The sequence below is a fragment of the Lagopus muta genome, chromosome 2 (genome assembly GCF_023343835.1).
Source record: "Lagopus muta isolate bLagMut1 chromosome 2, bLagMut1 primary, whole genome shotgun sequence".
NCBI classification, from domain to species: Eukaryota; Metazoa; Chordata; class Aves; order Galliformes; family Phasianidae; genus Lagopus; species Lagopus muta.
In genome coordinates this window covers 29,072,626-29,083,755 of record NC_064434.1, presented here as the reverse complement: position 1 = coordinate 29,083,755, position 11,130 = coordinate 29,072,626, and positions in this window count along the sequence as shown.

Here is an 11,130-nt window from a genome sequence, read left to right as displayed (position 1 = left end):
AAAATCTTGGTCCAACAACAATGAGCACTTCTGAATTCTGTCTTTGGTTGAAAATATATCTATATTTTAAAAGAAAACCATGACAACAAACCAACACAAAATCTGCAGTTTTAACCTCCAAAAGTCAAAAAAGCATCAGATAATGTAAAACACAGTATATGACAAGTATCCCTATGTTTAAAAATTCTTTACCAAATACCAATCTTAATTTTTTCATGGTTTGCATTATTACGTTCTACATCCGGTTGTCAATTTGTAAAATTAAGCCTTAATATTCTGAACATTGCCAAGACAAAATGTTTTAAAGGAAACAGATCATAGTTTTCAAGTAGTGTTTTACTTGTGGCTTTGAAAAAAAATAGAACAAATTCATTGTTTACACAGTCATCACCTCTTTGTTTTGTACTCCTTTTGGGATTTTATATTAAAGAGAAGTCAGGCAGTATAAATTGTGTTATCTGGTGTCAGTATGATCATTTCACTCAAGGCTGGATATTCCTACCTCATAGAAAAAAATATAATGAAATGAAGCATGTATACACCTTTCCTAGCAGTGGATGAGCCCTCTGTGGATTTACTTTTATGGTTCAGTTCACACATGAGTGTTTATGTGATAAAAGAGAAGGTTGCTTGCTAGCCTGGGCAATCATGGTAAGCTGTTCTTCTGAGATCTCTGAAGTTTCATAAAGAAAACAGACTGTGTATTTTAAACTCTAAATCATGTCTATCAGCTGTAGGCTTGCACTTTCGCCACTCACTACTCCTCTGACTCATTCACTGACTCATTCAATGAGTTTCATGTTGTTCAATATTAATTTAGCTTACGGAGAAGCATGCCATATTAACATACTCTCTCAACTTCGATTTATTGGTAATAACAAATACCAGAGTTGGGCAAGAAAATGGAAATCCAGAACTGTCTGCCCCACAGACTTTTAAAGTCCTGTTAAAGGACTTTAAAAGTCGTGTTAAAGAAAGTCACACTCTGAGGAAGGAACATGGCTGGCTCTGGAGCACTAGTTGTGAAACATGGTGGCTCTTTGGTGGTGTTGTAGCTAATTCTGAGTCCAAGGTGCCACAAGTTACAATGCTCTACCATGAGGTGAGACTTATAAAAATGGTTCTGAAACCTTTCCAGTGGCTACACTTAAGGAACTAAATATTTAATGGAAAGAGATGTTTTGAATATTTATGAATTTTTAAAAAATGACAAGTGGATGCTTTCCTGGATGGAACTTGGTTGGTTTTGGGTTTTTTTGTTTGGTTGTTTTTTTCATTATTTTTGTTGCAAGCTTAGAAACAAATAAAATCTGGGATAACACTGAAGGCAACAACAGCCTTGCCATTTGCATATTTTGTGTTAAGTCTTTCTGAAAGGGAATTCTTACTTCAGAGAGCACACCCAGTGAAAGTAGACAAAAATTATTTCAACAAATAGTGCTGTAAGAATAGATTCTTATCACAGAAGGATGGTTATCTAATAATATTTTTTTAAGATCACAAGACAAGAAGAAATACTGTAAGATTATTTACAGAGCTGCTGTTCTAACCTTCCATCATCCAAACCTCAGCTTTAAAAGACATCCAAAGTTAACAGGAGCAGCATCCTCCCTCAAACTAGAGCTGACCAAGACAGAGTTCACAGGTAGAGTTTCAAGCTGGTTATGTTTCTGGCTGTTGTTTTTCTGTTTCACCTCTGCAGCTTTTTTTGTTGTTGTTGGGGTAGGGACAGGAGGAATACAAAAATATATGAGGGTTGCTGTCATCTGGCTTTGTACCCTCATATGCTTACAATGGAGGTAACTACTCAGATGACATACTGTCAACACCAATCTATAATCTCAGAGACATTCCTACCATCCCAGGGAACCCAAAACAGAGCAGATCTGAAAAAACACTAAAATTCTGTTTTAAATTTCTATCATTTGGCCTGACAAGGAAGTCTGGGCTTAAGTTCCTACGATAGTTTCCCCAGCGTCAAGGTGACATGTCAGACTTACTGATGAGAAAGGGGATCGACCAACTAGTAATTACAAAGAAAAAGTAAGCTAACTGCCACAGTCTCTCTTCTAAATGCCAGGTTGGCTCAGAAATAAACCAGATCACAAACTGAGCCTGAGCCTCTAGCACAACAAAACACCTATGGCATTTTGGCACACAAAGACTGGCTGGTGACTGAATTATTAGGTTTCAGAACTATAGACTAGGATTTAAACTAGGATTTAAATCCCTTGTTTGGGGACTGCATCCATTTTCTGAATGGTTCAGACACCTTGTTTATTTTATAGGCTAAAATCTTCACTGATGCCTAAAAATTACGTTTCTTGTTTTCTGTTTATTTGCTTGAGACCCTGAAGGCCTGACATGGAGGAGGGAAAGATGATATAACGTCCGCAAGAAATCAGCCACAAGCTTCTTGTGATTGGGCACTGAAACCTAGAGGGCATTTTTGGAAATTTGGGATGATCTTCCTCAGTTGTAGTGGAGCACTCTGGTGATGAAAGCACAGTGAACTCCACAAAAGATATAATAGCTTTTACTTAGGGAAAAAATTGGAAGGTGAGTTATAATATTTAGACTTAGCATTAAATTGAAGTACAACACATTCCAGTAAAATAATCACCATCCATCACTTCAAGTATGCAGAGATCTGGAAAATAAGAATTTTTTATGCAACTGGACTTTCGTAATCACATGCCCACATGAGGTGAAATTAGGATTGCACATGATTCATTTTTCTGTTTCTCCCTTTTTGACTGTATTTACTGAGGAGCCTTGAATTTTAGTTAAGTGCAATTTACACACATAAAAGTCAATCACCCTAGAGAAATCAAAACTGTGGGCAGATATGTGCATATAAGAAAAAAAAAACAGAACCAAGGAAAGGTCCAACAGTCGGGTTACTGTAAACTAGTTGGGGTCAGCCTCATACAATGCCAAAGACATTGTTTATCCCCTATGCCTTAATTACCTCTGAAAACTGGTAAAATATTCCTTCCTTACCTCCTGGAAGTCTTCAGGAAAAAGAACAATGTGCCCAGACACTACAGTAATGAGGCCATCTAAAGGATATATAGATAAGAAAAATATCTGCTGCCTTCTGTAACAGCCTTTCTTCATTTTTCAATCTCCTTAGTAGCAAACTAGGTTGTTTCAGAAAGAGATTATTCAGATTTTTTCTAGTGTACACAGAACTTTTGTCGCATTTTGTCTAATCAAAGATTTTGTCACTGTATCATGAGCCATACCTGGTTCCTGTATAAGAAAAGGAAAATTTCTGGCAAAGTCTTTTATCAAAACTTTGAGAACATTTGGCTCAGTACAAGGACTCCTTTCTCACCTAGACTGTAAAAACTCATGGCCTATCTGGCTTCTGCACGGCTGCAAGGTAACAGGAGACAGAGATAAAATCAGGTCAGGAGTTGTTTTTCCCTCTGCTCCTATTGCCAGAGGCACAATGCAGCCTGACTTCTAGTTCACTTGCAAGGCTTTTACATAAAGCTCCACAGGGCTGTTCTGGGAGACACCTTCTCTCCAATTAATACAGTAGACTCCCTTTATTTATTTAGTGACCCTTCTTCCACTTTACAATCAGTATTCCTAATACAACAAAAGGCACCTTGATATCAAGTTGGAGAAGAGGTTTACTCAGTCCAAGTTCTAAAGTCACAAACATGTAGCAAAGCCTTAGAAATTTAGTTCTTGTTGGGCAGAGACTCATGTGAGCCTGTCGTTATGTTCTGCTGCTGTGAGATACACTGGTAATGTGGCTGGACTCTAACAGTGTCACTGTGCTTGTAAATTCCTCAATATTTCTTAATTTTCAAGTAGCTGACTTGGCCAACTTAATACCACTTTTAATACTCATTTCTTGCTAGCAATTATATATTCTCACAAGTGCAAACAGAAATGCATAAACTAAAGAAACGGCAAATTCAAAACAGAAGTCCTCTCAAGTAGAATAGCATTAATACTTAAGAGATCATCACCAAGGATGGACATTTTCAGTCCACTAAACAGAGATCTGCTCAACAAAAGAAAGCAGTGGAAAAACAGCCACAAATATTAATGTTACATACTTGATGAACAATCTCTAGTACAGGCAGATACATACTAATAAGGAAATCTGCTTAAAGAAAATGGGGTGACATAGGAATCATAGATGCTATTTCTCAGAAAGTCTGAACAAGCAATTGAACATTATTTTCCTAACTATTACACATGCTTTATTTTTCCCTCATCTTCGGCTTCATCCCATGCTTATTCTCTTCTTCTAGCCCTGGTATAGCTTCTGATGCCAGTCTTGATATTTTCCTCCAGGAATGTGAAGTGGTACAATCAACTTCATGTAATAACATACCTGATTAACAAAATGCTAATGATATCTTCAGTAAAAGCAGCTGATGAATGTTTGATCTCTAATAGCATGCATTCGAATAGACATAACTGTGCAAGCCTTTTTACGTTGGGTGAAAGAGTCAAATGCCAACTTCAATTAAAATAACCTGAGAGACTTTGATTTCTCCCTTGCAACATATCAGCACTGATTTCTCCTTTATTCACTTTCAGGTGAAAGCCTTAAATGAGTTTCCTCTCCCTTCTAAGCTTTTCCGTGGGACAGCAGCTTTTAAAGAATGGCTAGATGGGTTTTTTCTTATGACAGATAAATTGAATGCTAATTTCTACTTTTATGATTCTTAGTACTCTTTCCCAATTAAATCCATTGTAGAGTACAGAAGTGTTTCTAAACATGAAAAATGTTCCTTAGTAAAGTCCATCTTGTCTTGCTGATATTTTTATCTGCTGTATTCTGTGTCATACTTTGAAGCCTAATGAAATAAGGCACTCTGCACTCCTTAGGTAGCACTGCAGAACAGAGCAGCTGAAGAATTTAGTTGCTTCCCTTGCTTAGTGATTAGCCTATATTTTTATAGAAAGTTATTAGTATTAGGTAGGTTGCATTAGTAGAAATGCCTATTTATTTCCATGGAAACAACTGGTAGAGAGAGCACAATAACACTACTCAATAGAACAAATTCTCAGCTATAAAACACTCTTTCAGTATAGTCACCACAACTAGTGTCGTGGTTTTATGATTTTTGGTTATCAGTATTCCACACCATAACATCACGTAATGCACTGGGGATTTGACTGCTGATGCTCAAGTTCTAGGTGCCTGTCCAAAGAACTACATTTCCCCAGGAGGCTTTGCCATCAGCGAGGAGATATAACTCCTGGAAAGGTCACCTGATGCTCTCTTCTTCGCCTGCTCTTCTCCGTCTGCTTTTCTCCATCTGCTCAACTGGACTGCACTTCTCACCTCAGCGTTGCGGTATCCACCTTTCAGACACACTCTCTCTCATTATATTTTGCTGATACTATATTTAATAAATTAGTTTGTTCTACCTCAGATCGTTGCTGCTGTTTTCAATTATTTTTGGGTCCCCTGTTTCCCTTTTCTGGAAGCATGGATCCATGGATCCCTCCGCTCCGCTGGTCACGGAACCGGGCCGAACCAGCCCGTAAACTGTTGACAGTTAGCTGTACATTTTTGCCACTGATGAACAAGAGCCTGCATGCTATGCTTGTAAAAATCTGTACGGCCACATGGAATGCGGCTCATCTTTCACACTGCTGTCAACACTGTTGAACTACACCAGTAACCACCTCACTGTTCTCACACCCACTGTTAGGCCTCCATAAACATTCAGAAAGCACTGATGAATGCCAATGGGAGCCATTTTTTCCACATTGGGGAATTCAATGACAAACTTTTGCTTCATACACTCTTCCATGTTAAATGTAACTTTTTTGTCCCTCTACAACCAGACTGCCCAAGGAGGTTGTAGATGCCCCATCCCCAAAGGTACTCAAGGCCAGGCTGGATGTGGCTCTGGGCAGCCTAGTCATAGCAGGGGGGTTGAAACTACATGATCACTGTGGTCCTTTTCAACCCAGGCCGTCCTATGATTCCAGGACCTCATGTGCTCATGAAAATTACAGAGTGCAGATGGATTGGAAAAAGGGGAGGTGGGATTTGGGTGTAGGGTCCACAGCCCCAAGCTGGGTGCACCAAAGGCATTGTGACATTACAGGGTGGAGCATGACATCAGTCTTTATTAAGTCATGCTGGCAGCCCCCCCAGCCCAGAGACATTGGGCAGTTGCTCAGTCCTGGTGGTCACTGCTGGAGCTCTGCTCACTGTGACAGCCATTTGTGCGTTGAGAGTGAACCATGGAAGGGAACGGGATGAAGGTCAGCCTGACTCTCTTCCTGATCTTAGTTCCTTTCATGTCTTCAATTCCGGGCCGTTCCAGCGATCTCAGCTGGGTCTGGAATTGCAGCAAAAAGCTGCTCCTTCCTGAGGAGCAGCATCCCTTAAAGACCAAGAATCAGACCTCCAGTTGGCTCTGCTGGTTTGATCTAACCACCTGCCCCACCAAGATGGAGGACGGGAACAAAAACCAGGTCCTTCACGAGGAGCAGCGTCCGGTTGAAACCAAGAGCCAGACCTCCAGCAGGCTCTGCTGGTTGGGAGTTACCACCTGCTCGACCAAGATGGAGGTCAGGAACAAAAACCAGGTCCTTCATGAGGAGAAGAGCCCATTCCAGAACAAGAGCCAGCCCTCCAGCTGGCTCTGCTGGTTTGGAGTTGCCACCTGCTCCACCAAGATGGAGGACAGGAATGAAAACCAGGTTCTTCCTGAAGAGAAGAGTCTGGTTGACACCAAGAGCCAGCCCTCCAGCTGGCTCTGCTGGTTTGGAGTAACCACCTGCTCGACCAAGATGCAGGATGGGAACAACAACCAGGTCCTTCACGAGGAGAAGAGTGCGACTGACACCAAAAGCCAGACCTGTCAGCCCTCCAGCTGGCTCTGCTGGTTTGGAGTTACCACCTGCTCCACCAAGATGGAGGATAGGAATGAAAACCAGGTCCTTCATGAGGAGAAGAGTCTGGTTGACACCAAGAGCCAGACCTCCAGCTGGCTCTGCTGGTCTGGTGTTACCACCTGCTCAACCAAAATGCAGGATGGGAACAAAAACCAGATCCTTCACGAGGAGAAGAGTCCTACTGACAGCAAGAGTCAGCCCTCCAGCTGGCTCTGCTGGTTTGGAGTAACCACCTGCTCCACCAAGATGCAGGATGGGAACAACAACCAGGTCCTTTGTGAGGAGAAGAGTCTGGTTGACACCAAGAGCCACACCTTCAGCTGGCTCTGCTGGTTTGGTGTAACCACCTGCTCCAACAAGATGCAGGACGGGAACAAAAACCAGATCCATCACGAGGAGAAGAGTGCAACTGACACCAAGAGTCAGCCCTCCAGCTGGCTCTGCTGGTTGGGAGTAACCACCTGCTCCAACAAGATGCAGGACCGGAACAACAACCAGGTCCTTTGTGAGGAGAAGAGTCCAACTGACACCAAGAGTCAGCCCTCCAGCTGGCTCTGCTGGTTGGGAGTAACCACCTGCTCCAACAAGATGGAGGTCGGGAACAACAACCAGGTCCTTCGTGAGAAGAAGAGTCCGGTTGACATCAAGAGTCAGCCCTCCATCTGGCTCTGCTGGTTTGGACTGAACACCTGTCCCTGGAATGGAGACAAAAAACTTGTGCATCCTGAGGAGAGGCTGCCCATTCTTGCTGAGCGCCGTGCCTCCAACTGGCCCTTCTGGCTTGGCCTTTCTCCACACCCCAAATGGGTCCCATACAGGGTCAGCGAGTCTGTCCTTCCTAAGGGCCCAAAGCAACAGTCCCAGCACACTGAGCAAAAGGCCTTCAGCTTGCCGGACACCCTGCGTCTCCTCTGGGATTTCCTTAAGCAGATAATCCGTTTGCTTAGAGATCACTTAACAGACTACCATGTTCTCCGTCTGCTTTACGTTATCTTCAAAACCGTGAGAAGACGGAGGCAACGTCAGCAACTGGTACGCGGCTGAGATTCAACATGCATGCAGAGGACTGCGGGTGGGGAGCAGAGAACCTGCTGTGTCACTTCCAGGGAACAAACGGTCTCAGCTTCCATGGGAACAGAGAGCGATTTCCAGGAAGCACTTCTGTCCATCTGGCAGCCTCTGGGTCAAAATGGCAACAGTCAGCTGGTGGGGCGGGACACGCCTCAGCCCACCAAAGGTTCCTGCGCTGAAGGCACTTCCGATGACAACAATGTCTTCTACTGGGTAGACACCAACCTCTCCCAGATCATCACCTCCATTTCCTAGCAGACGTGAAATGAATAAAATCATCATTGCTACAGCCTGTGTCGTTGTGGTGGCAGTGGGTCCGGGACAGCAGCAGCACTAAAGGCATTGGTGCAGGAGAGCGCTGCTGTGTGGGGTTTGGGGACACGTTCCTAGGGAGAGCAGAGGGTGCTGGGGTAGGGGAAAAGAGACATTGGTGGCTATGAGGTACCCACAGACTGCCGTGCCTCTGAGGGAGAGAGAACATTTTGAACAGGAGCCCATGTCCCAGTGTCAACGGTTTACGGGCTGGTTCGGCCCGGTTCCGTGACCAGCGAGGCAGAGGGATCCGTGGATCCGCGCCTCCAGAAAAGGGAAACAGGGGACCCCAAAATAATTGAAAAGAGCGGCAATAATCTGAGGTGGAACAAACTAATTTTACTAAATATAGTATTAGCAAAGCTGAATGAGAGAGATAGAAAGTGTGCCTGAATGGTAGATAGGCCTCACCACAATGCTGAGGTGAGAAGTGCAGTCCAGTTGAGTGAATGAAGAAAAGCAGACGGCGAAGCGCAGGCAAAGAAGAAGGAATCAGGTGACCTTGCACAGAGTTATAACTCCTAAGCCTCCCGGGGAAATGTAGTTCTTCTCCATCGGACAAACATTCGGAACTCAAGCATCAGAAGTCAAACCCCCCAGTGCATCACATGATGTTATGGTGTGGAATACTGATAACCAAAAATCATAAAACCATGACACCCATTGAGGTAATGCAGCGTCCCCCAGAGTACACAGGGAGGTCCTGGGAGACCTGCAGCAAACTGGGAAGCATCCAGGCCCCACTGGGAATTTTCAGCTGGGCCAGTTCTGCAAAGATCCCATGCACATCAGCTTCATAGAGGAGACTCACACCAAGGGAGCCTTCCAAGAAAGGGAAAACTGCTGCAAAACACTATGGAAAGATCTGTTGGGAAAGGGAGGGAGGCCCTGGGAATGCCCCATCCCCAAAGGTACTCAAGGCCAGGCTGGATGTGGCTCTGGGCAGCCTAGTCATAGCAGGGGGGTTGAAACTACATGATCACTGTGGTCCTTTTCAACCCAGGCCGTCCTATGATTCCAGGACCTCATGTGCTCATGAAAATTACAGAGTGCAGATGGATTGGAAAAAGGGGAGGTGGGATTTGGGTGTAGGGTCCACAGCCCCAAGCTGGGTGCACCAAAGGCATTGTGACATTACAGGGTGGAGCATGACATCAGTCTTTATTAAGTCATGCTGGCAGCCCCCCCAGCCCAGAGACATTGGGCAGTTGCTCAGTCCTGGTGGTCACTGCTGGAGCTCTGCTCACTGTGACAGCCATTTGTGCGTTGAGAGTGAACCATGGAAGGGAACGGGATGAAGGTCAGCCTGACTCTCTTCCTGATCTTAGTTCCTTTCATGTCTTCAATTCCGGGCCGTTCCAGCGATCTCAGCTGGGTCTGGAATTGCAGCAAAAAGCTGCTCCTTCCTGAGGAGCAGCATCCCTTAAAGACCAAGAATCAGACCTCCAGTTGGCTCTGCTGGTTTGATCTAACCACCTGCCCCACCAAGATGGAGGACGGGAACAAAAACCAGGTCCTTCACGAGGAGCAGCGTCCGGTTGAAACCAAGAGCCAGACCTCCAGCAGGCTCTGCTGGTTGGGAGTTACCACCTGCTCGACCAAGATGGAGGTCAGGAACAAAAACCAGGTCCTTCATGAGGAGAAGAGCCCATTCCAGAACAAGAGCCAGCCCTCCAGCTGGCTCTGCTGGTTTGGAGTTGCCACCTGCTCCACCAAGATGGAGGACAGGAATGAAAACCAGGTTCTTCCTGAAGAGAAGAGTCTGGTTGACACCAAGAGCCAGCCCTCCAGCTGGCTCTGCTGGTTTGGAGTAACCACCTGCTCGACCAAGATGCAGGATGGGAACAACAACCAGGTCCTTCACGAGGAGAAGAGTGCGACTGACACCAAAAGCCAGACCTGTCAGCCCTCCAGCTGGCTCTGCTGGTTTGGAGTTACCACCTGCTCCACCAAGATGGAGGATAGGAATGAAAACCAGGTCCTTCATGAGGAGAAGAGTCTGGTTGACACCAAGAGCCAGACCTCCAGCTGGCTCTGCTGGTCTGGTGTTACCACCTGCTCAACCAAAATGCAGGATGGGAACAAAAACCAGATCCTTCACGAGGAGAAGAGTCCTACTGACAGCAAGAGTCAGCCCTCCAGCTGGCTCTGCTGGTTTGGAGTAACCACCTGCTCCACCAAGATGCAGGATGGGAACAACAACCAGGTCCTTTGTGAGGAGAAGAGTCTGGTTGACACCAAGAGCCACACCTTCAGCTGGCTCTGCTGGTTTGGTGTAACCACCTGCTCCAACAAGATGCAGGACGGGAACAAAAACCAGATCCATCACGAGGAGAAGAGTGCGACTGACACCAAGAGTCAGCCCTCCAGCTGGCTCTGCTGGTTGGGAGTAACCACCTGCTCCAACAAGATGGAGGTCGGGAACAACAACCAGGTCCTTCGTGAGAAGAAGAGTCCGGTTGACATCAAGAGTCAGCCCTCCATCTGGCTCTGCTGGTTTGGACTGAACACCTGTCCCTGGAATGGAGACAAAAAACTTGTGCATCCTGAGGAGAGGCTGCCCATTCTTGCTGAGCGCCGTGCCTCCAACTGGCCCTTCTGGCTTGGCCTTTCTCCACACCCCAAATGGGTCCCATACAGGGTCAGCGAGTCTGTCCTTCCTAAGGGCCCAAAGCAACAGTCCCAGCACACTGAGCAAAAGGCCTTCAGCTTGCCGGACACCCTGCGTCTCCTCTGGGATTTCCTTAAGCAGATAATCCGTTTGCTTAGAGATCACTTAACAGACTACCATGTTCTCCGTCTGCTTTACGTTATCTTCAAAACCGTGAGAAGACGGAGGCAACGTCAGCAACTGGT